This window comes from Eurosta solidaginis, chromosome 3 (assembly GCF_040869045.1).
Source record: "Eurosta solidaginis isolate ZX-2024a chromosome 3, ASM4086904v1, whole genome shotgun sequence".
Lineage (NCBI taxonomy): Eukaryota > Metazoa > Arthropoda > Insecta > Diptera > Tephritidae > Eurosta > Eurosta solidaginis.
In genome coordinates this window covers 24872898-24897802 of record NC_090321.1, presented here as the reverse complement: position 1 = coordinate 24897802, position 24905 = coordinate 24872898, and the positions used below count along the sequence as shown (strand labels likewise).

General features: G+C 40.7%; 1 protein-coding gene across 1 annotated transcript in view; it reads left to right on the top strand.

Moving 5' to 3' along the window:
* Window positions 1-24905, top strand: part of LOC137243471 (phospholipase D1-like) — a 636022-nt gene that overhangs the window by 138454 nt on the left and 472663 nt on the right. The window contains exon 2 of the mRNA XM_067771257.1: window positions 22123-22326. The gene's annotated coding sequence lies outside the window, so the exon portion shown is untranslated. The remainder of the gene's footprint in view (window positions 1-22122; window positions 22327-24905) is intronic.

Below are 24905 nucleotides of genomic sequence, written 5' to 3'. Positions count from 1 at the left end.
GCAGAGCGGAATGGCCATCTCAAGGCGAACAGGAGTACCACACAAACATCGAAGAAAAGCGAGTACAAGTGCATGCAGCAACGAACATCAACAATAGCGAGGATATTCTTGATCGGTTTTCCGATCTGTCAAGAGCGTTGCGGGTAATCTCCTACATTATAAGATTCGCCAATAGAACCCATCCAAAAACTAAAGCGTCCTTTAAAGCAGAGTCGTACCAGTTATCGCCTGACGAAATCAAGGCTACGACTAGCCGCCTCATAAGGATATCCCAAACCAACCACTATTCCGAAGAAATAAGCTCTCTGAGAACTAGGAAACCCATCGCGACCAAAAGCGATATTCTCTCTCTAGACTCCCTTATCGACGAAGATAATGTCCTTCGGGTGGGGGTCGTCTCAACGCATCCAGAGACGTTCCCGTCGACGAGCGTCACCCGATAATCCTCCCTTACGCCTGCCGACTCACCCGTCTCCTAGTCCAGTTTGTCCACACCATTTCCATACATGGTGGAAACCAACTAATGCTGCGGCTCCTACGCACGCAGTATTGGATACCTCGAGTCAAAAACATGATCCGATCCATCATCCACAACTGCAAGGCATGTACGCTATTCCGCAAACGTTCCCCCACGCAACTCATGGGAATTTTCCCTGCGGAACGCACTACTTTTTCGAGGGCATTTACCAACACCGGGGTGGATTTTGCCGGACCGTTTGACATCAAGTCTTACAGCGGACGACGATGCCGCATGCCTAAAGGATACGTCTGCCTATTCGTCTGCTTTGCGACTAAGGCGATCCACTTGGAGGCGACTAGCGACCTCAGCACCGCCGCGTTTCTCGCAGCATTTAGCCGGTTTGTCGCCAAACGAGGATGCCCGAAAAACCTCTATTCCGACAACGGGACGAACTTTGTCGGTGCGTCGAGGGCTCTCCGCTCAGAGTTCAAGGCATTCCTCCTTGATGCGCGCGACCAAACCGTCTCTAAATACGCACACCAAACCCTGTCATGGCATTTCATACCAGCAGCTGCTCCTCATATGGGCGGGCTGTGGGAAGCGGGAGTCAAGAGTTTCAAAACTCATTTCAAAAAGATCGCATCGGATCATAAATTTACTCTCGAGGAGTTTAGCACCCTCCTGTGTAGGATTTAATCCTGTCTCAACTCCCGACCCCTAAGCCCATCTTCAAATGACCCGTCCAACCTGGAGCCACTTACCCCCGGGCACTTCCTAGTCGGGGGCCACCTACTAGCGCCACCCGAGATTGACGTCAGCGAGAATCGCGCTTCACTCGTCAATCGATGGGAAAAACTTAAGGCGCTGCATCAAACCTTCTGCAAACGGTGGAAAACGGAGTATCTCACCGAATTGCAGAAGCGGGTTAAGTGGAAGCATCCACTATCAAATCTCAAACCGGGGGACCTAGTCGTCATTAAGGAGGATAATCTACCCCCCAACGAATGGAGACTAGGTCGGATAGCCAATCTTCACTATGGCCCCGATAACCGAGTTCGAGTCGTCGAACTGGATACGGCAAGGGGACAAACCACCAGACCAATCACGAAATTGGTCCTGCTACCACCCTCCAGTGAGGGTGAGGGAGACTTGTAACTCCCACCCGTTAGAACAATCTGCTTAACCCAGCTCTCGTTCACCCAGAACGAGGCCAACCAATCCCCTAACCCAGCTCTCGTTCAACCCGAACGAGGCCAACACAATCCTAACACAGATCCACTATCTGCCACAGAACACCGGTGAATCCATAATTACAACAAATACAAATTACTAAAAGCTCATTATTTCTCTAATAAATCATCGTCGCTGGTCGTCGCTCGACGTACAAAAAAATCTGAAGAAAATTTATTAACTCACAGTAAAATTGATTAAATTAAAAATTGAAGCGTTTGCGCCTTAAAAATCAAAATCCGCCATTGACGCCCAAGTCGTCGTATCAGTTTTCGGTACCCGTACCCGAGGAATTGCGCGAGGAAGCGCAAAAGGATGGTATACACAAGGAATTTCAACGTACAATAGGTGCAGGTGTGTATAATCGTGATTTGGATAGTCTGATTGTAATTTCAAAATGGGATTATACTCAGAAACGAGCCAGCATGCTAAACATGCATTTTTGCAATACATATATATCTAATCAATTGATCAATGTAATTATATTGTGTTTTGCTATATTTACCTATGTTCAGTGTATCTAAATAAATAAAAATACAAAAAAGCACATACCACTTTGACCTCCGATAAGTACTACGGCTGAACCCACATCAACTGCTTCCACAGCCAACATTCCATGCGCACAATCCGTGGAATTTGTTACACCGTTTTAGATAACCTTTGATTTGTGGCGTTATAGTAAAAGGTGATTAAACGACCAAAAAATCGCCATCGATGTCAGAGAATTCTAAGAAAGGACAGGTGCTTACGTTGCTTCTGAAAGGTTACTTGAAATCAAGCGATGCGCTGTAACGGAAACGGTTAGAATTGTTAACTTAAAAGTAACTTCTATTACATGCAGCTGTTCAAAGTGCGCGCATACCTGTAATAAGGGCTCGTTCACCTCGTAATTCACTTCCTCGGGATTTCCCTCAGCTGGATGTTGTCTCAAGTTACATCTTGTCGCCATTGTCCCTCAAGTGCAGAAGATGTTATGGAGTCAATTAGCCTCAGTGTGACACAAAAGTCGTCTAACACCCTGTAGTTTTCACAAATTAATTGGTGCCTATCTCAAGAGCTAGTGTTCGTTTAGAATTTATTCATATTTTGCTCACTTTGTTATGGTCATCCAAATTGGACCTGATATAGATGCGCGTGTATCTAAACTACAATTTTCAATGTCATTTAAGTAGTCCTCATAGAACTTAATAGTAAGCACAAGGTTTCGTAATGGTTGCGCCGATTGGTTGCAGATATAATGAAAGAATAAATTCTATACGTTTTTTGGAGTCTCCTATGAATACGTCGATTACAATTGAACGCTCTGACGATTTACAATTTGTTGATTCAGCTATTAGAGGACTAATAATATTTTCAATGTCATAGTAGTCGCCGCAAAACATGCAAATAAGTATTCTTAAATCAATGTGGTTTGAAGAATATGAATCGAAACTTTTCATTTCTGTAAGCCTTAATGAAAGTATGACAATATTAAGAATATCGTAGACATATTTTCGAACATTGTCTTGGGTTGTGATGTCCACATTTTTGAATTGTTGGAAAAATTGAGCACTCTCTAACAATAGTTCATTAAAGTTTTGCTTACTCTTTTCAATTATTTCGTCTTGATGAATATCATAAATTTGTTGACAATCATGTTCTGATAAAGCTTCAAACCACTCACTGCCCATAAAAAGTATGCGTACTTCCGATGGTTGTTTGCCTGGCGTTACGAAGCCAGATTCTTCCAACAAAGGCTTAAACTGGTGCTTCCAACCTATTTTCTTTATCTTGCTGTACAGCATTCACATAAGTTCTAAAAATCGTTTCCGCTTCTGGAGTATCCAGTACATTAAATGGAATACGGACTTCTTCTTCTGCTTCTTCCATATCAACTAATTCAGTCCACGAAACTTGGGGAAATTCAAAAAAAGTATTGTTCGAAATCAGGATGATTTCGTAAAATGCCTTTGGCATTGAGCCATATATTTTCATCCACTGTTCCTAAGTTGCCTATGTCGGGTAAAAGATACTCCAGTGCATTGGCAAATTTATCAATATATTGATTAAGTTTTTTGACCAGCTTCCATACCAAAAATATTCAAAATTCGGTCCATTCTCTATATTGTGCTAATATTTTGGAACCTTGAGACCAAAGTTGTTATAACGTTATGAACAAAGTAAACTTGTCTCTCAACTGGTCGATTAGGTACTGGGCTGACACCAAAAACTACGATGAATCAATCCATCTATGCTCAAACGACCTTCAGGTAATACTTTTCTATTCCCAACTGATTTTTGCATGTATACATAAGTTCAGCAAGCTTTGATTTCGGTTGATTTCTTTTGCGTGCGAGCGATTTCTTTTTTTTTCAATATGTCCAAAATCGACTCCGCGCTTTTATTTCAATTAATGCCTAGGTAGTTTTCTATTTCGTGTTAGAAAAGTCCATCCCTCACTAGGGTAGGCACCTTGTCGTTGGTGTGAGGGCTTAGCCGAACTCCATAGCGCCCGACTATGAGGCGGAGCTGTTTAGGACTGACATCTACGCCGTTTCGCCTCATAGGAGGGCGGCGGGATGTCGGTGACCAAGAACTGCCAACCCCCTAATCCAGGGTGTTATGCGGACCGTGCCTATTGGACGATTTGCAGCCAGGGGATAAATTGGGCTGTATTCGAACGGAGCCTTCCCGATACCGGGCCATCTCGGGAAGTAATTATGGCCTTACCGCAGTAAGGGGCGCTGCTGTGGCGGACGGTTCTTTCCCCGTATATAATACTGGACCGCTGAGCCCACCTTGTCGGGCAGGTGGTCGTACGACCAAGATGAACAACTCATTACCTGAATGTAATAAGGAGGATGTAAAGAGGAGGACTGAGTCGCAATCCAAGGACGACAAATACGAATTAAGCGATGCGTCGGACTCGGGGAGCGAGAGTAGTGCTGATTCAATGAACTCCGTGTTGGAGAAGCACACAAATGAAAACGGAGTAGAAGAGTGGAGAAGGGTACGGAGCAGAGGAAGTAAAAGAGCTCTCTCGCAGTACCGTGCAGCACTAAGAATTGTACAACGCTTGGGAGCAGTGGTCGACCCAACAGAAGTGGAGATCGAGCGCTTGGAATGGGCCCATGAAGCGGTAGAAGTAGGTCGAAGGCAGTTCAAAAGGTTTGCTGCGAGAAACCCTCGGTTCTGCAACCGGTACGAGGAGGAAGAAGCGTCGAATGGCAGAATGAAGAGGCAACGTTCGGCAGAAGGCGACAAGCCTGCTTTCAAGAGGCCGAAAGGACCCAGTCCTAGAGCCGCGAGGCAGGGCAGTCGCATAGACAAGACAAGTAGGCCCAAAGCTGTAAGACAGATGGGTTCCAATAGCGAGGTAGCAACTACCTCGAAAGCTGCCAGTCAGAGGGAAGTTCCAACTACGGAAGTAGGAGATAAGCCAAAGGGAGATAACGCTAAGACTCCGGCTTTCTCGGAGGCGCTAAAGGGAGTTAACGCGAAGTCTCCGGTGTTCTCGGAGGTTCCAAAGGGAGATAACACTAAGACTCCTGCTTTTCCCGAGAAGATGAGTGATGTGGCAAAGCAGTCACTGACTGTGGCGCTGGTTGACCGTAGCAGTCCGTTCGGACAAATGACTACTGAAAGGTGGAGATCTGTGGAAAGGGAGCTTATTAGCTTAATGCTTAAGATGATGCGGGAACAACCAAGTAAGCCCCTTCCAACCTTTGATTCGGGGGGATGGTATAATGGTGTGAAGATGATAGCGTGCGACAACATCGCGAGCTTGCGGTGGCTGGAGGAAGTCGTTCCAAACCTCCAAAGGCAAGGCACGAACGCGCGGTTTGAGGTGGTGGATAAAGCGCAAATCCCCACGGTACCAAAAGTTAAGGTATGGATATCATGCGTGATGAAGTCGGAGGATACACTGCGACTTCTGCAGAATCAGAATCCGAACATACCGACACAGGATTGGAAGGTACTTACTGTATCTCGGCCTACCGAGGATGGTCAGTTCTACATCTTCCAAATAAACAAGCAGGCGGAGGATATTTTGTACACGCAGCTTGGCAAAATGTCCTTTGGCACTGGCAAAATTTACATGCGACTCAGGAAAAGAAGTCCCGAGGATAAAAATCCTAACACGCTGGAAGTGGGCGAAGTCGAAAAGGACCTCAGAAGCCTAAGGGAAAAAAGACAGGTGGAGGTCCCCGACGTCACCACGAACGTGCTAGAAGAGGACCAACCGCTAAATGGTGCTGTGACTCGCACAGAGGAACACACGGCACAACATTCACGAGGGGCTGAAGGGGGCCTCGAATACTCTAAACCAAAAGGGCAAGAGGAGGACGACGACGTCAAGACGAAGGTGCTGGAGGGGGACAAACAGCCCAATGGTGCTGCGAGTCCTACAGATAAACCTCCAACACAGTAAAGTGGCGTCGAGCGAACTCCTCCTAACCCTTGAGGAGGGTTCGTTTGACGTGGCGCTGATCCAGGAGCCGTGGCTCTCATCGGGAGGAAAGGTTTCTGGACTTAGCGCGCGCGGGCTTGGCGTTTACTACGCACAAACGGAAGGACGGGTGCGAGCTGTAGTAATGGTAAGGAAACAGCTGCATTCATATATGCTGCCTAATTACACCACCGAGGATCTCGTAACGGTGGCCGTTGAGCAAAAGAATAAGCAGGCATTTATCCTGGCGTCCTGCTACATGGCCCATGCTGCGGAGGTTCCACCGATGGAGTGCAAAAGGCTAGTACAGGAGGAAGGGCGCAAAGGGCGGTTGGTCATAGGCGCAGATGCAAATGCGCACAACAATGCATGGGGAGGAGCAGATACGAACGAGAGAGGCGAATCTCTATTTTGTTACATCCTGCAAACCAATTTGCAGATAGCCAACAGGGGAAATGTTCCTACATACATTGGTCCAACATCCAGCAATGTTCTGGATATTACATTGAGCTCCGAGCGTGATATATCAAGGTTTGATTGGATGGTTCTCGATAGACCATCCTTCTCCGACCATGCGTATATAAGCTTAAGCATCCCACTAAAGAGGGTAGAGAAGGGAGGAACCTTTAGAAACCCTAGGGCAACGAATTGGACTAAATTCCAGAAACATGTAGAAACGAAACTGGGACAACCCAAAGAGGTTGCTAATGTAGAGGAACTGGAGGAGTCGAATGAATTCCTAACAAGGACGCTTATGACTGCGTATAACAAAGCTTGCCCTCTAAGAAGATTCAGAGGAAAAGCAAAGCCGCCATGTTGGAGCAATGAGCTGAGTCTTCTACGAAGACAGGTAAAAGAAATGTTTAAACTCGCAAAGACCGCGGAAAGCGAAGCGTGTCGGGACGAGTACAGGGATCTACTGAGGATCTACAAGCGTGAAATTACCAGGGCGAAGAGAAACTCATGGAAAAGTTTCTGTACGGACATAGAGTGCTCCAGTGAAACAGCACGGTTGAAAAAAGTCCTAGCAAAGGGAAACATAGTCCAGGGACTAATAAAGAAAGAGAACGGGGAATGGTCGCGTGATAGTGAGGAATCCCTTGAGGTGCTTCTCGATACACATTTCCCATCGGGAGACGGTTTAGAAGAACCAGCAGACATCACTCACACTTCGATCACGGAGCTAGTGGTGCCGGGCTTGGTGACCGATACCAAGATCGAGTGGGCAGTGAAGACGTTTTCTAAGTTTAAATCGCCGGACCCAGATGGTATATTCCCGGCCATGCTACAAGTCTCAAGTAGGGCGGTCGTGGAATGGCTTAAAATAATATTCGATGGGTGCATAAGACTGAATCATGTACCGCACTCTTGGAGAACTGCTCGTGTAGCTTTTCTACCAAAGGCGGGGAAGATCGGTCACGTGTATCCCAAAGACTATAGACCCATTAGCTTAACATCATTTCTGCTCAAAACCTTTGAGAGGCTGATAGATGTGTACATAAAGTCCAACGTGGATGAAAAGCTGCTCTCCACAACACAGCATGCGTACACCAAAGGCAAGTCGGTAGACACCGCATTGCATAGGGTGGTAATAAGCATAGAGAAATCCCTGGAATATAAGGAGTATGCTCTAGGAGTCTTCTTGGACATTGCCGGGGCTTTCAATAATGTTGCAAAATGGGCGATTATGGATGGTCTTAATTACATTAAAGAACATCCTGCCTTAATCAGATGGATCGGCTGCATGTTAAATTGCAGAAAGATTACATCACAATGGGGATTGTACGAGGCCACGAAATCAGTGGACAGGTGCACGCCGCAGGGAGGGGTGCTATCACCTCTGCTGTGGACACTGGTCATCAACCAACTGCTCAGGCAATTCGATGAGGGACCCGTAAAACTTACGGCTTACGCAGATGACGTTGCAATTGTCATAAGTGGAAAATGCCTTCCAACGATTAGTTCTTTGATGGATCGGGCGCTTCGGGATATTCATACCTGGGCATCTAATGTCGGGCTGAAAGTCAATGCGGAGAAGACGGATATGGTCTTGTTTACAAAGAGGTACAAGGTCCCAAATTGGACCAGGCCTAAGTTAGGAGCGGTGACCTTACAGGAGAAACCTTGCACAAAATATCTAGGAATCATTCTAGACAGTAAGCTGTCATGGAAGCTCAACTTGGAGGAGGGTCAAGAAGGCCTCAACGGCACTCTATGCATGTAAAAGAATGCTGGGGTGTACGTGGGGCCTATCGCCCTCTCTTTCTCATTGGGTTTTTACAGCGATTGTAAGCCCTATTCTATACTATGGAGTTCTTGTTTGGTGGAAAGCCACACAAAAAACAACATACCTCAAAAAATTACAGGGGGTATGCAGACTATCGATGCTTTGCATTACGGGAGCCCTGAAAACAACCCCGACGGCTGCACTGTATGCCATTCTGCACATTCCACCTGTAGACCTGGTAGCAAAGAACAAAGCGTTAACGACCGCAACCAGGCTCGATGTTTCGGGGCAGCTTGAGCGCCGACCATATGGCCATAGTAGTATAGCGTTCTCAGTCACAAGACGAACAGACTACATGATTCCCTACCTGCACTTTGAGGGAGATCTTAAGGCCACAATAGAGGTGGACGGTTGGCGCAAGGGTGCGCAAATGGCGGACGAGGCGATACATGTGTACACCGATGGTTCCAAAATAGTGGAAGGAGTAGGGTCTGCGGTATACTGCGCTGATCCGGAATTAAGCAGATCCTACAGGCTGCCGGATTACTGTAGCGTTTTCCAAGCGGAAATATTAGCCGTAACCAAAGCAGTAGAAACCCTGGAAGAGAATAGCTTAAGCTGCAACCGTGTTAACTTTTATATTGACAGTCAAGCAGCAATTAAGGCAATAATCTCGCATAGCACAGCATCTAAATGCGTGTTAGAGTGTAAGCAGTCTCTGGAGAGAATCGGGACAGGGAGAAGCATACATCTATATTGGGTCCCAGGGCATATGGGAATAGATGGGAATGAAAAAGCGGACGAATTAGCTAAAAAGGGCGCATCCCTTGAAGCTTGCTCCGTAGACGTCCCAATTAGATTGGGCGAGATTAAGCGAATGCGAGAGGTGCACATGATCGACCAAGCAGAAAAGGCGTGGGTTCAAGCGCGGGGCTGTAAAGTGTCGAAGATTATGTGCAGGTCTTACAACCTTAGACTAACACAGTTGCTTCTATCATTAAAAAGAGAGGACTGTAGACTCATGACGGGTATTCTGACTGGACACTGCCTTCTGGCGTCACATGCCTTTAAATTAGGCTTGGTCAGTGATAGCAGGTGTAGGAAGTGCGGGTTGGAGGAGGAAACGATCGAGCACGTTCTGTGCTCGTGCCCTGCACTTGCCAGGCTAAGACTCCAGATATTAGGAGTGATACAGCTGTCAGATCTAGAAGCAGCAAGTGGCTTAAGTCCTAGGAAGCTTCTAGTATTTGCCAAGAGGACGGAGTTATTTTATAACATAGGTCCTGGTTTTTGATAGGGTTTTTCAGTTTGGTCGTTAAAACAAACTTCTGGTAACACTACGGACTCAATCAGTCTATGTGAGGTCCTCATGGACCGGCCAGTTCAACCTACCTACCTAGAAAAGTCCATCCGTTTCACTTAAAGCTACAGAAACTATTCACGTCTTAAAAAAAAAAAAAAACGGTGCTTCGATTAACCTAGACTGAGGAACGGTTTGTGATTGTGGTCGTACACAAAAAAAAAAAAAAAATCGCAAAATTGCTGTTTCCCTATTGCGACGGCTACACGGCCGCTTCTCGAGCACACTAATTATGCATAGAAGAAATTTTAGAAATTCTGAGCTGCGCACGTAAGACACATCATTTTCGTGGAAAATCTCAATTAAATGTTTCATGACTCTAACTGAACTTTCGCTGATGTTATCCTCATACATTTTATTAAATTCCTTCATGAAGCTGGTGAGTGCATAATTTTTGCACTGGCTCTCTTTTGAATCAGTTGAGCTTGCCGGATGAATAGGAGTAAGAATATAGCCGTATTACCAGAGAATTTAAACACAATGAGAAGGCGTTTTTGCTAGATTCCAACTTTTTTGCATGTGAACACGTCTTGCACTTCACCACACACAATCCAATTTCAATGTTAACCAGTTAACAGCAGAAAATTCTCTGTCAACAGTTTCAGCTGGTGTATAGTGTCTGGATTTTCTCTTAATATGATTTCTTTGTGGGAATATATGTATTTAGTAGGATTAATTAAATTTAAATTTTATTACTTGTAGCAATATATTTGCTTGTTTTATGATTTAATATGAATTTGAACTTAATTAATATAATAATAGCAATATATTTGCTTGTTTTATGTTGATGCAAATTTCAGAAATTTTGCTTATTTCTTTACAAACAAAAACCGATTCATATACCCAAAATATGCCCTTTCATGAAATGTATGTAAATTAATCATACATTTATGAATTATCCCATCCCTTTTTGTTAATAAATTAAAATGTTAGGAAAATGTATGCAAATTGAAATATGCATGCAAATAGTGTTTTGCCGACGGCATTTGCACACTTGGAATTTCTGTGCACACGAAATCCATTGCATATTTACAAAACGTTAATTTGCATAAAATGTATGCATATTAACCATGAATTATGAATTATTAATAAATTGAAAAATTGAAATAAATAAAATATTTGATAACAATTGAATAAATAAAAAAATATTTAGTTATTATTTGGACTATGGGTGGGAGGGGAGGTACCTATAAAGAAATTTCCTAAAGCATTTTATATGTGTTATTCAGTACAATGATGTAAGTACCTATGTACTTGAATATTTTCAAAGGCAGGTTTGATAAGCCAAGTCAAACATAAATATATTTGACCTGCCTCAAATCAACCCTTAAATATGTAAATAAGACCTACAATACACAAAAGACATGTGCCTGTTGATCAGATGTTGAGCATTGTATCATTGAATATATATGTATGAAAATACAAACCAAAGCAAAAAAGTACAAATGTACATACATATATACATATTCAATAATACTCCAATTAAAGGCAGACATGTATAAAAAGCTTGGTCGCTTTGATGCTGTGGCAGTGTCTTTAGTTATTAATAAAACAACTTGTCGCTTTCCGAGTTATGAAGCGACCAAATCAATTATGGCAATCCGCGTATACGGCCATGGATATGTAAATATCAATGCTCGTAGCAATTAGCCGACGAAATACAATAGGCACGAGCCAAATTATGTGTCGTCGGTGGTTAAAAGTGTTGCCGTTTATACCTTTAATAACTCACAGCTAAAAGGGGAATTTATTATAAAATTAAAATAAACGAATTTATTGCTCTTTTGCGAAATAATGTTATATTTGTTCGGAAAATTACTTTAATTTATTTCGCCGCTCCCATATATTAATTTTTATCTATGAAAATAATGTAAAATTCTTACTTTGTACTGACATGTGATAAACAAGTCAGCATATACAGTATGACGTCACAGTGCGAATTCGGGCCAGAAACGGGTAAAACACCACTCTTATATAGCAACTGCAACACAGTTGCTGCAAATTTGGCTGCGTGACTGCGCGAACAATTTTTCGGCAGAATATGATAGGGGGTTTCAAATAGCAAATAAAAATGTCCATAAGCTGTGACAACTCGGCAATTCAGGATATGAGAAAATTATTTGCAATAATTTATATGAACAATGGATGGAAATTTTTAGATTATATTGCTAATATGTTAGTGGACATTTACTAGGCAATATCTGTGCATGTTTATTTGCATTTTTTACTACCATATTAGTACTTTCATACAGGCTTATAAATAGTTTGTTATTATTTCAAAGGGAAAGTGCGGGGTTATGAAAGTAGTTATGCTCGTCATAATGAATACCCCCAATATGCATCGAAGTTGGAATTTATAAAATCGCAAAAATTTGTCTTTTGACGATTTTATAAATTCTATCATCAATTTGGACAACTTAAGAAGAAGAATTTATGAATGAAAAATCAAGAGGAAGCTAGTTTTCAGAATTTTGTGATTTACATACAAAACATGAGCATACATATGTAAATAGGTATGTGTGCTTGTGCGTATGGTTGGATGGTTGAAGTGAATTTTGTTTTCTTTGTCAACATGCGAATATAAAAATATTTCTTAGCTTACATATGAACATAGATTTGTACATATGCTTGTGCGTAAGAATAATTTTTGTTGGAAGTGGTTGATTGAAACAGTTTGTCTTTTATTTGAACATGTGAATGTACAAACATTTGTTAGCTTATGCATGGATATATTGGTATCAATGAAGTGGGTGGGAAATGTGGGTGTAGGCTGATCTTTAGTTTAGGAATATATGTGTGTACATATATACCAATCTAGGTTTGTTTATACCCACCAACCATTTAGGTGATTAAATTTTCAATTTCCCTACATATCAATATAATTTGATTACTCTTTCTGACAAAATAATGAGTTACCATACAATTGACACTGAATATATTTTTTCAAACACATTTTGGAATCATATTTGAATCAAATGTGTTTACTTTAGGAGATCAAAAATTTATAATAATTTTTAATTCAGTTTTCTGGATCTTTTTTGACTATATTTCTTGACTGAATAATGTATTTTATACTTGTCAAAATATTTCTTTACATCGGAGCTGCTCAACCCCTATACACTTGTAGCACTTTTGTTTTTGTTTTGCCCTGAATCATAGGCACAGATTCAAATTCACACTTTGAATATAAAAACAAGTAAGAACGGGACTGTCTTCGGCTGTGCCGAAGACTTCATACCTTTCATGAATGGGGCTGAACAATAATCTTATCCCGTTCGTAATCTCCGAATAATCGGATGTATAAGATAAGAAATATATAGTGAACCGATCTACATACCTTAACGATTTTTAAGATAATTATAAAATAAAAAACAGGTAGGTACTTTGTGTGAGGATGCAAAGTTTCAGGTTTTGTCTGGTCTGCGTGTAAAAACTATGACTACGAATCACGTATTTCAAAAATATATGACGAAAACGTAACTATTTGATGAAATTTGATGAATTTTGAAGATTCTAGCCGTAAAAAAGGGGTCAAAATGACAGTTTATATGAAGTATATAATATATATACGACCGATCTCTATGATTTTTTCAGACAACAATATATGCTATATACGTAAGCATTTTGTGAAATTTGAAGCTTCTAACTGTTAAAACGGGGCAGAAATTGCGCAAAGTTTCTTATCTGAACAATCGGTTGTATGAGATATATACTATGTGTACCACCGATCTCAATGATTTTTTCAGATATCAATATATGCTATACACGTAAGCAGTTGGTGAAATTTGAAGCTTCTAGCTGTTAAAATGGGGCCGAAATCGTAAAAAAAATATTTATATACTATATATATATACTATATATACCATCATATATATATTATATATATCACCGATCTCTATGATTTTTTGACACAACAATACATACTATATACGTAAGCAATCGGTGAAATTTGAAGCTTATAACTGTTAAAATGGGGAAGAAATTGCGCAAAGTTTCTTATCTGAACAATCGGTTGTATGGGATATATACTATATATACCACCGGTATCTATGATTTTCTCAGACAACAATATATGCTATACACGTAAGCATTTGGTGAAATTTGAACATATCTAAACGATTTTAAGATAAATATAAAATAAAAAATAGGTAGGTAATCTGTGTGAGGATGCAAAGCTTCACGTTTTTTGTGGTCTGCATGTAAAAACTATGGCTACGAATCACGTATTTCAAAAATATATGACGTAAACGTAATTATTTGATGAAATTTGATGAATCTTGAAGCTTCTAGCCGTAAAAAAGGGGTCAATATGACAGTTTATATGAAGTATATAATATATATACGACCGATCTCTATGATTTTTTCAGACAACAATATATGCTATATACGAAAGCATTTTGTGAAATTTGAAGCTTCTAACTGTTAAAACGGGGCAGAAATTGCGCAAAGTTTCTTATCTGAACAATCGGTTGTATGAGATATATACTATATATAGAACCGATCTCTATGATTTTTTCAGACAACAATATATGCTATATACGTAAGCAATGAGTGAAATTTGAAGCTTATAGCTGTTAAAATGGGGTAGAAATTGCGAAAAGTTTCTTATCTGAACAATCGGTTGTATGAGATATATACTATATATACAACCGATCTCTATGATTTTTTCAGACAACAATATATGCTATATGCGTAAGCAATCGGTGAAATTTGAAGCTTATAGCTGTTAAAATGGGGTAGAGATTGCGAAAAGTTTCTTATCTGAACAATCGGTTGTATGAGATATACTATATATACAACCGATCTCTATGATTTTTTCAGACAACAGTATATGCTATATAAGTAAATATTCGGTGAAATTTGAAGCTTCTAGCTGTTAAAATGGGGCTAAAATTTGCGAAAATATATATATATATACTATATATATATACTATATATACCACCATATATATACTATATATATCACCGATCTTTATGATTTTTTCAGGCAACAATATATGCTATATACGTAAGCATTCGCTGAAATTTGAAGCCTCTAGCTCTTAAAATAGGGCAGTAATTACGAAAAGTTCCTTATCTGAACAATCGGTTGTGGGGGATATATACTATATATACGACCGATCTCATAAATTTTTTCAGGCAACAATATGTTCAATATACGAAAGTATATGGTGAAGTTTGAAGCTTCAATCTGTTAAATTGGGTAAGATATTACAAAAATCCTCTTTTTCTGAAAAATCGGTTGTATGGAGGATATATGCTATAGTGGTCCGATCCGGTCGGTTCCGACAAATGTCTAATCGGACACCCAAATACACCTGCTCACCAAATTTTATCAAGATATCTCAAAAATTGAGGGACTAGTTTGCATACAAACAGACAGACGGACAGACGGACAGACGGACATGGCTAAAACAACTCAGCTCTTCAACCTGATTATTTCGGTATACTTAATGGTGGGTCTATCTATTTTCCTTTAAGGACTTACAATTTTCGGTTTCGTGACGAAATTAATATACCATTTCATTTTCATGAAAGGTATAAAAAAACAAGTAAGGACAGGACTGTCTTCAGCTGTGCCGAAGACTTCAACCTTCCAACCATCATAATTTATTTACAAAAAATCAGAGAATTAAATTTGCAATATACTTGCTCTGATCAGAGAATTTTTTGGTAACAGACGAACAGAGAAAATCGTTAAGAGAATTTTCTGTTACGTCTTGCACCCTGTTAAGTTAACATGAATTTGTGGAATAGTGGTGAAGTGCAAGACGTGTCACATGCAAATGGATCGTAAGCAGTGGATGCCAAAAAAACGCCTTCTCATTGTGTTTAAATTCTCTGGTATTACTAGGTGATGGTGCTGCTGTAACGTTTGGCATCTGAAACGAGAAAAAAAGGAATCGAATAAAATAAAATATAAAACTATCAAAAAAGGGGACGATACTCCATAGTAAAGGTTTACAGACCTGTACTATGCGATACTCATACTCACCCGTCACCCGTTTTTCTTCATAATGAAAATTCATTCAAAAATGTCTGTATACTCATTTCCATGAATTAATGACATTTTTGAATGAACGAAACGAGGTTGCCACCCGTCTGACTTCGCCGGTTTTGTCTCTTAAAGTGCGTGCACACTAAGCGGTGCGACATGTAGCGGCCTTTTTGCCTATTCTATTTGATCAACATTGCCGCTCATGGCCGCGCTGCGCAGTGCAGCGGCCGCTAGATATGAATTGCTTCATAAGAATACATGCGAAGAATATTTTGTAGCGCAGTGTAGTGCAGCTCAGTGTGGCCTTAGCTTTAAGCGGTGAACACATTGTAGGCGATACCGTGGGACAACAATTCGGATCCCTGAGATCTGAAAAGCACGATTCAGTCATACGCGAGCTAGGTAGGTGCCCGACGTACCCTACCAACAGATATAGTTCGGAACACACACTTTCCATTATTATTTTCGTTTGGAAAAGTTAAGTCTTCTTCTCAACTCCAACTTAGTTTAGACTGTTTCGTGAACTATAAAAAAATAACTTCGAATTATATACGACCGTAAAATTTCCAAGCCTTTCAACGTTGTTTAGTAGCGTAAACTTGACGGTGGAAGAGCTAATGGGAGATTACAATACAATTTTTAAGATTGATAAAATAATTAAAGGAAGGGTCAGAAATTTTTTACGAAATAGTAATTCAACAAAATCAACTTTATGGGAAAACCCAAAACCAAAAAAAAAATGAAAATTTCCAGAAATAATTATCAGCGTTGAGGTCGCGTCAGAACTCCTGTCGTGAAAGTGTTCGAGGACACATATGCCATAGATACTACAAACAAGGGAGGAATTAAACTTTTTAGAAAAGACTATAAATTTTATGTCGCGTCAGGACCCAGACGCAAGCTGTCCCTAAATGATCGCATGACATGACCATTATGTCTCATTACGCTGTCAAATTGGCAGCACCGCACAGCTGTCCCATTCCAACGATTGGAAGAGTGAGCAGCTAACAGCTCTACAAATTACCACACTCGATAGTGTAGGCTATTTCCGCCAGGATGTGTTGAAATAAACAAACACACCACAATTTGTGATTCTCACACAACATGGCCCAAATCAACACAAAGAGTGTTCCCAGACAGCGAATAAAGGCCACTTTTACATCTGTCGCACATTTATCTGCACGACGTCATTTGACTAGTCATTTTACAGTCATTCATAAGTTATATTCATAGCCACATTTGCATGGGCGTGGGTAAGTTTTGTGACCAAATTTTTGTAGGGCAAGTACAAGGAGCCGTGAAAATACACGGGTAACTCGTGATACCATCTGCTACACAAATGTAGCATATATTACCGCATATTGCCTGTATTAGGCAAACACCAAAGAATATAGTTTGTCTTCAGTCTATATTCAACAATTTGTTAATTCTTAATTTTTTTCTCACCATTGGTGACTGCTTTCAATATCAGAATCTCATTATGATGAGAATATTTACCAAAACTAAAGATACCTTTAGGCGTATCTCAATAAAATTATATTAAATATAACAGTGATTTCAACCACTACAAACACATCATTACATCGACAGAATAACATAATAAGATTATGCATTCCACGTGAATCCTTTATCCCGAGTACGCCAACCAATATGTCAGCCAGAATCGACCCCTGGTCTCCGTCCATCTGCCACCCAACCAACCTATGCAGCGATATTACTAAACGCTACCATTTCCAGACATGCCTGGATTTGCATTCAAACGCTCCAAAACCGAGGCACACCCCAATGCGTTCACCATCGCTTGCCGTCTGTGCACCAAACCGCACGGAGTGCGATTGTGCCCAATTTACCGTGGTATGTCGACTGAGGAGCGACTACGTGCAATACTCATTCACCGCTATTGTCCCAACTGCCTATCCCCGTTCCACCGCCTGGAAATATGCCCCAGCCAAGACCGATGCCGACGTTGCAGTGAACCACATCACACGACGCTCCATATGGACGAGGATCAGCCGTCGCCACCTCAAAGCAAGCCCGACGACGACGATGCGGGGATGGCGCGGAGACACGTCCTTTCCGTCCATCGCACCGCCCTACTGATGAACAGCGTGACGACGCGGAACCGCGTCCGTCCCGCTCGTCACGACGGTTCACTGGGAGGGCGGCCCCGAATAAGATGCGCAACAACCATCGAGCTCTCGTGAGGCAACAACAAACCCCCACTGGCTTCAGGAGTGGTAGACTCCGGGACAATTTAGCGGCACCGACTATAACTCGAGCCTTGATCGCCATCGCGCCGACAGCCATAGTTCGAATTGAAGCAGGAGGCCGTTTACACCTGGTCCGCGCCCTGTTAGATGCCTGCGGTCCCACCAACATCATCGATGCCAATCTGTGCAAGGATCTACACCTGGAGCGTAACAATACCGCACGTCTTTCAAGGTGCACCGTCGTTCTTCGAGGAAAGTATGAGGTAGCGGGAAAGATGACGAGCCAAGCCACCGTAATAGCAAACTATGCCAGGTTAAACCCCACGGCAAATCTGGACCCGTCGGTAGCGGCCCCATTCCAGTTCATGAAGCTGGCCGATCCGACATTTTACCGATCGTCGCCAGTGTTGCTCACTTTGGGCGCCGACGTCTACGCCAGTATTATGGTCGGCGGCACACCCACGTCGACTGTCGGCGGGCTCCTCACCCAAGCCACAATCTTCGGGTTCGTCGTGTCTGGAGCCCACCCACTATAAAAAACTTTAATTATACCACAAGGTGCATTTTAAACCAAGCAACCCCACGTACTTGAATACTAACGCTTTTCTCTTTCAACCACAGTTCAGCGAGGCTGCATTACTGCGAGCACGGATGTCCGCCGGAGATCGTATCTACGATACAACCATACCTACATATCATAGTTTTAGTTTATCCTGTCTTGGGAAGGTTGCTGGCGTACTCACCGAGTTTCAAATTGCTCGCCGCAAGGGGGCCGGCATGTTTAGGCCACCAGCCTAAATATTTCAGACCACCCTACCGGTAACGGCCCACCCCTGCCGAGCGCTAACTTCAAAGGGGAAAAACTCGACGAAAGTTAGCTATCGCAGGTGGTGCGGACCTTTTTTCGTTTTAAATCTTTCTTTTCTATATGGAACGTTTCACGAGCCAGCAGCTAGCCCCAGGTGAGTAGTAAAAAGTGAGTTAATAAAAACCAACCATCTTGTACGCTATACTAATTTACATTTGAGTTAATCTTGCAAATACTTATTTTCATTTGTTTTGTGCATTTCGTGAAGTAATAGTGCGAATAACTATTTAAACTTTGAATTGCCAAGTGCAAGTTTTTTATATTTTCACCATTTAGTGCAAGTAACTATTTTAAACCTGGAATTGCCAAGTGTGAGCTTCTTCTATCTTAACTATTTGCACTTCTTTTTTAATTTCTTTCTGCACTACTGCATATTACTTCGGAATAACTACTTATATTGTGAAATAATTAGTTTGTGAAAGTTTCATTTTTGTAAACACATAACGTAGCTCGTCGCTAATACTTCACTTTATATTTTATAAACAAATAATAATACATTGTGATTACTCGGTATTAATTCTTCTCTTTTTTATTTCTTTATTTGCGTGCGATCGCGCCCTACGACCTGGGTGCCACATTCCCCACGCAACAATCGTCAAATAAAATTGTATGACCTAAAAGTAATAAAAATTAATTTAAAAAAACTTACTGAATAATATTTCATTTAAATTCTTTAAATTTTTAAAGGGTATCATATCCTTAGCTCCGCCGTAGTTTAGCTTTAAAATTACGCCCTCATTGACAATTGATGTAAGTTTTTTGTTAAGCGAATGCTTGCCCAAAATATTTTTTAAAACTGCAATCTATTAAAAATGGAAGTACATACATATATATGTATATAAATAATAATGAACGGCGTAATGGATTTTAGTTAAAATTGTATACGTAGTACACACTAAAAGTATTGCTAGGTTTACTAAAAATACTTACATATAGGTCTGGATCCTGGCCAACAATTTCAACAGTTTTGTATAACTCGTCTACGGTTTTAATTGGAAATGTGCAACGTGTCTCCTTTTGGGTTAAAAGGCTTTCAAGTAATACGTTCGACTTGGATTGGGCGTTGATAAGTTGTTGAAGTAATGACTTACATTCAGAAACTTCATCTAAAAAAACGATTTGAGAAACTGTCGAGAACTATAGCATTCTCGACAAAAAGGGGACTTAGTTCTTGATATCGAGAAAAAGGTTAGATTTCTAATCGAATTCTAATGTATTTCTCTAATATGATTCAAATATGCTCGAATTTACGTTAGTTCTCTAACCGATTTGGAGTCGATTTCTACTGTAGTTTTCTAACATTTTTCTCTATTAGATAATTACACTAGCTTCTAATGTGCAAAACAAAAATTCTCTAACGTTAGATTCTGTGTTTGCTGGGAATATGGGCAGGAGTGTATGTAGTTAAGGGAAATAAGATTGTGAAGTAAATTAATAACATAAGAAGTTAAGGAATAAGAAACAAACCTTTACGAGCACTCGTTTCATTTTTTAAATCTGCTGGTAAAGGTGCTTTCTTTTGCATGTTTTCATTATTTTTTAAAATATTCATAGATGCTTGGAATTTCTTCATTTTTAATTGTAATTAGCTCTTGTGTGAATTATTGGAATATACAAAAATGTGTTATTGTAAGGAAACCGCATTAATTTATGCGAAACTAAGTCAAAACTAACTAGGATTTTAGAAGGCCGTTTCACATATCGCTTAAGTTTTTGCATGTAATTTTCGAAGGCATACGCTGAGAATGAGCTTATGAACCCGATTTCCCTTATACATTGAGTTAAGCGAAGGAGAGAATGAACATTATAACTCATTTGGTCTTCAAAATATATATCTGGAAACATTTCGACGAAATAGTTTATCTTATTCGAAGCTACATCTAAATTTTTTCCGTAGGTTTCCTGAACAGACAAAAGTCTATAAGCGCAATGTAGCAGACAGAAGTGATAATAAAATGTTTCATTGACTACATACATTGACTACTACAGTATACAATATGAACTGGCGGAACTCAGTTGCTTTCCACCTCGGTGTTTAATCAATACTTCTTGGCTTTCTCGCGAACTCTTGTGGAATAAACGATCTGAAAGAAATCAACCTTGAAGATATTGTATTTTTTTCTTCAGGCTTTAACTTAAAGTTCTTTGTTTTCCGCTGAATAAGCACACCATCATCTTTTTTACGACCACCAAATCTATAAGGTGCATCTCTAATGGAAATTGGGTGACCATTTTTATCCCTATGGCTTCCAACGACACACACTCGTCTGAAGGACACTTGTGGTAGCTTTCATCCTGACGGTTTTTGAATTCCTCATCTGTCCGAGGACGTCCTGCTGTTGTTCGATATGTAGTGGTACCATTTATTCTCTGAACTTCCAGCGTACATTTACTGCATCCATGAAAGGAATTGTGCCCGACTGTCTGGCAAATATACGCCCTTGCCGGAGCGTCGCAAATAAAACATCTAATTGAGATAGGTATTACTTTATTGCCTATTGAAAGTCCGTCTAGATTTAGTCTTTTATATTCAAAAATAAAATCGTGAAGGAACGTAGAAACATCATATGGTTTTTTATTTCCCAGAAAAATTCCAATGGGAAATACATTTTCATTCGGATCGTCAACTATCTTTCCTAATATCGGCCACAAGGATAAAATACTGCTTTTGAATATAAGAAGACCATCGATATTTATATCTAAATCTACGGAATCAATTTTTTTAGCAACTCAGACAATTTCATCAATTGTTTTTCAATGCCTATGTGGATGTAATACCCTGGAGATACCGTACGTAACGTTGATAACTCATTTTTCATCAAAGTTTTAGAAGATTGTGGTACGCAAATATTTTCAGATAGTAATATTGCCAATAATTCATCGAAGCACAACCTGCCGAGCCCAAAATTTGCACCCCACATGGAAAGCTTTTGGCATAGGTTCAAATGCTGAGCATTGTCGAACAGCTCATCGGATTTATCCTTATTGCTGCCATCTAATAACAAACATCCATCTTGCACACTTATCACTTCTGATGCATTAGAAGATGGAACATTTTGCGCCGTTTGGGAGCAGGAGTCACTTGCACCAAAGTTTTTTTCAACATAAGTATTTCTTTTTCTTTTTTTTAGCAAACGACGCCAATGGCGTCTCGAGTACATGTTTTTTCTTATATTCTTAATTCTTATACTTTCAATGTTTAATCATTACAAATTCATTTATCACATTCATTAATCATTTATAAAAACACTTTTACACGTAGTTTGAAACACATTTATCAACTTACTAATTTATTTATATTGTTTTTTACACTTTTTAATTTTTCACGTCCACACGGCAGAAATGTTTTACTGAAAATGCAAAATTGCATCAGCCAAACACGCGACAAAGAGAAAAAGAAATAAAAGAAACATAACTGTCAACGCATGTATCGAAGAGGTCAATTGCGCATTTCGCTTACATTGGCATGCATGTTTTCGTTCATAGGGGTTCGTGAATGTATTCATATACGAAAAAAGTAATGTATTACTCATTTTCCAACTGGGTAAGTTTGAGATATTTTCGTCCCTATAGGAACTTTTCAAAAAATATCCCTACAAACCTCAAAGTATTATTATTTTCTAATATAGACATACCTATATATACCAGTAATTTACAAATACACGTTTATTTCCGCACGTATATTTACACGTATATATAAGTGAAAAGTGTATGTGATTTTTTTTAAATTTTATATTTTTTGTTATTACAAAATATTACACATACTATTAAATTCCGAATTTCGCGGATTTAAATCGTTTAAGGAACGTCCCGTTGTCCGTGATTCACTCTATTTTTCAAAAAAAAAAAAAAAACAAACACCGCCACCAATTTAAATTCCCTCTTTTAAATTTCTGTGGCTCGAAGAATTTTCCATCTTCGAATTTTGCGAACGTTCTCTGAGCGTACAAATATTTTATCGGTTTTTTTTTGGTGAAAACCCAAAAGTTTGCATAAAATGCCTCTCAGTCCCCCAAAAACGTCCGAAACCGGGACAAAACCAAAAGGTGGCCCAAAGGAAGAAACGGCCAAGGAAAGGTCAACATCCCCCCGCCGGAAATCCAAATCAGTTGACCCATCCGCGCAAATGTTCATAGCGGAAAGTGACAATCTGATGAGATACTGTGCAAAATTTAACGAAGCACCGATTCAGGATCACACTGAATCGTATCTCATGATAAAGGATAAATCACTAGATGATTATTGGGCACGGCTTCAATCGGTTTACGATCTGGTATTTTCGAAACCAGACGAAAGTTTCCCTGAAGACTTCAAGAGTTCAGTACAAGGCAAACAATGCACCTGCCTTGATACGTATGAAGTGACAAAAGCAAAGATTGCCGATCAACTTTCATTGATCAAAATGATGGCAACACCGAGTCCACCATCCCGCATGGAACAACCCTCGGCTGAGGCAAATATTTACCTCAAAGTCCCAGCATGCGACACGGAGACCTTTTATGGTGGCTATGAAGAATGGCCAGATTTTCGTGATATGTTCACAGCGGTGTATATTAACCACCCAAGGCTCTCCCGTGCTCAGAAATGTACCATCTCCGGTACAAAACGCAAGGCAAAGCCGGCTCCATCGTCAAGCAATATGCGTTGAGCGATGATAACTTTGACCTTGCCTGGGAAGCTTTACGGTCACGATACGAAAGCAAGCGGATCCTGGTTGACAACCAGATCAAATCCTTACTGACTTTTGCCACTATTCAATCCGAAAACAGTGAGCAACTTCAGAAATTGCAAAACACAATCAACAACTGCCTATCCGTCCTTCACTCCCAAGGAGTTACGACAGACAGTTGGGATCCGATACTGGTGTACATTTGTTCATCAAAGCTCGCCGAAACAACCCTGTCATTTTGGGAACAATCTCTCTCTCCTCGAAGAGATCTACCCTCATGGTCACAAATGAACGACTTTCTCACCTCGAGATATGAAGTCGTTGAAAGGGTCAATAGGCTTCAACCAAGCAAACAAAAACCAGTCGCTCATCAAAATTCTGCGCAAAACAGGTCCTTCAACAGGACGCAAAACCTTGTGGCTGAATCTAAAAAGGAAACTTGCCAATGTTGCAATTCCCCACACCTTATTAGATTCTGTCCACCTTTCAAACGAATGTCTGTGCAAAACCGGACACAATTAGTAAAACAAGCTAAGCTGTGCACAATCTGCCTTAGCAGCACTCATATCATCAATGAGTGCACGAGAAAGTGGTCATGGTCGACATGGCATCAACGGCATCACACGCTGTTGCATGCGAGCCCACAAGCTCCACGTTCCACCCCGCGAACGAATGCATCAAACGTGCAGGCCACAACTGCTGAGTCAACATATCCAGTTCGACAAACGCAGAATAGCTCCGATTCTAGCGAGCTACCGTGTTGTTCAAAACACGCACCGGTTCAATCATTGCATGCAGCCAATGATAACCAAATTCTCCTTGCTACTGCTATGGTCGCAGTCGAACACGAATGGGAATTATTTCAACTAAGGGCCCTTATCGATCAGGGCTCTGAAAGATCTTTTATTTCCTCGAAAGTTCAAAAACGGTTGAAACTTCCATTCGAACATTCAAAGTTCGAAATCTCTGGCATAGGTGGACAAGTCGTACAAAAGTCCTCCAAACTTTTTCCTTTGACACTGGTTGCATCCAAGGCCATGAAAAGAATAAAGGCTCATGCCACTGTGTTGCCGCAACTCACAAGGAATCTGCCAACATCCACCATTAGTCGCAAAATCTGGGAGCAGTTCAAACTCCTTGAGCTCGCTGACCCCAGCTGCCACATACCAGGTCAGACTGACATGGTCATTGCCAACGACATACTTCCACAAATTCTGCTGGAAGGTATAAAAAATGAAAAACTTTCATTACGATTACTCAAAAATTGAGGGAATACTTTGCGTACAAATAGACATACGGACGCACAGACGGACATGGCTAATTCTCCGAGTACTTACAATTTTGAGATTCGTGGCAAAAAATGTTTATTAATACTTGGTGCGATTTATCTCCGAGGAGATTTCGGCCGAACTTCTTTCGAATTTGCGTCTTGCTCCTTTTGAATTTTCCCTAAG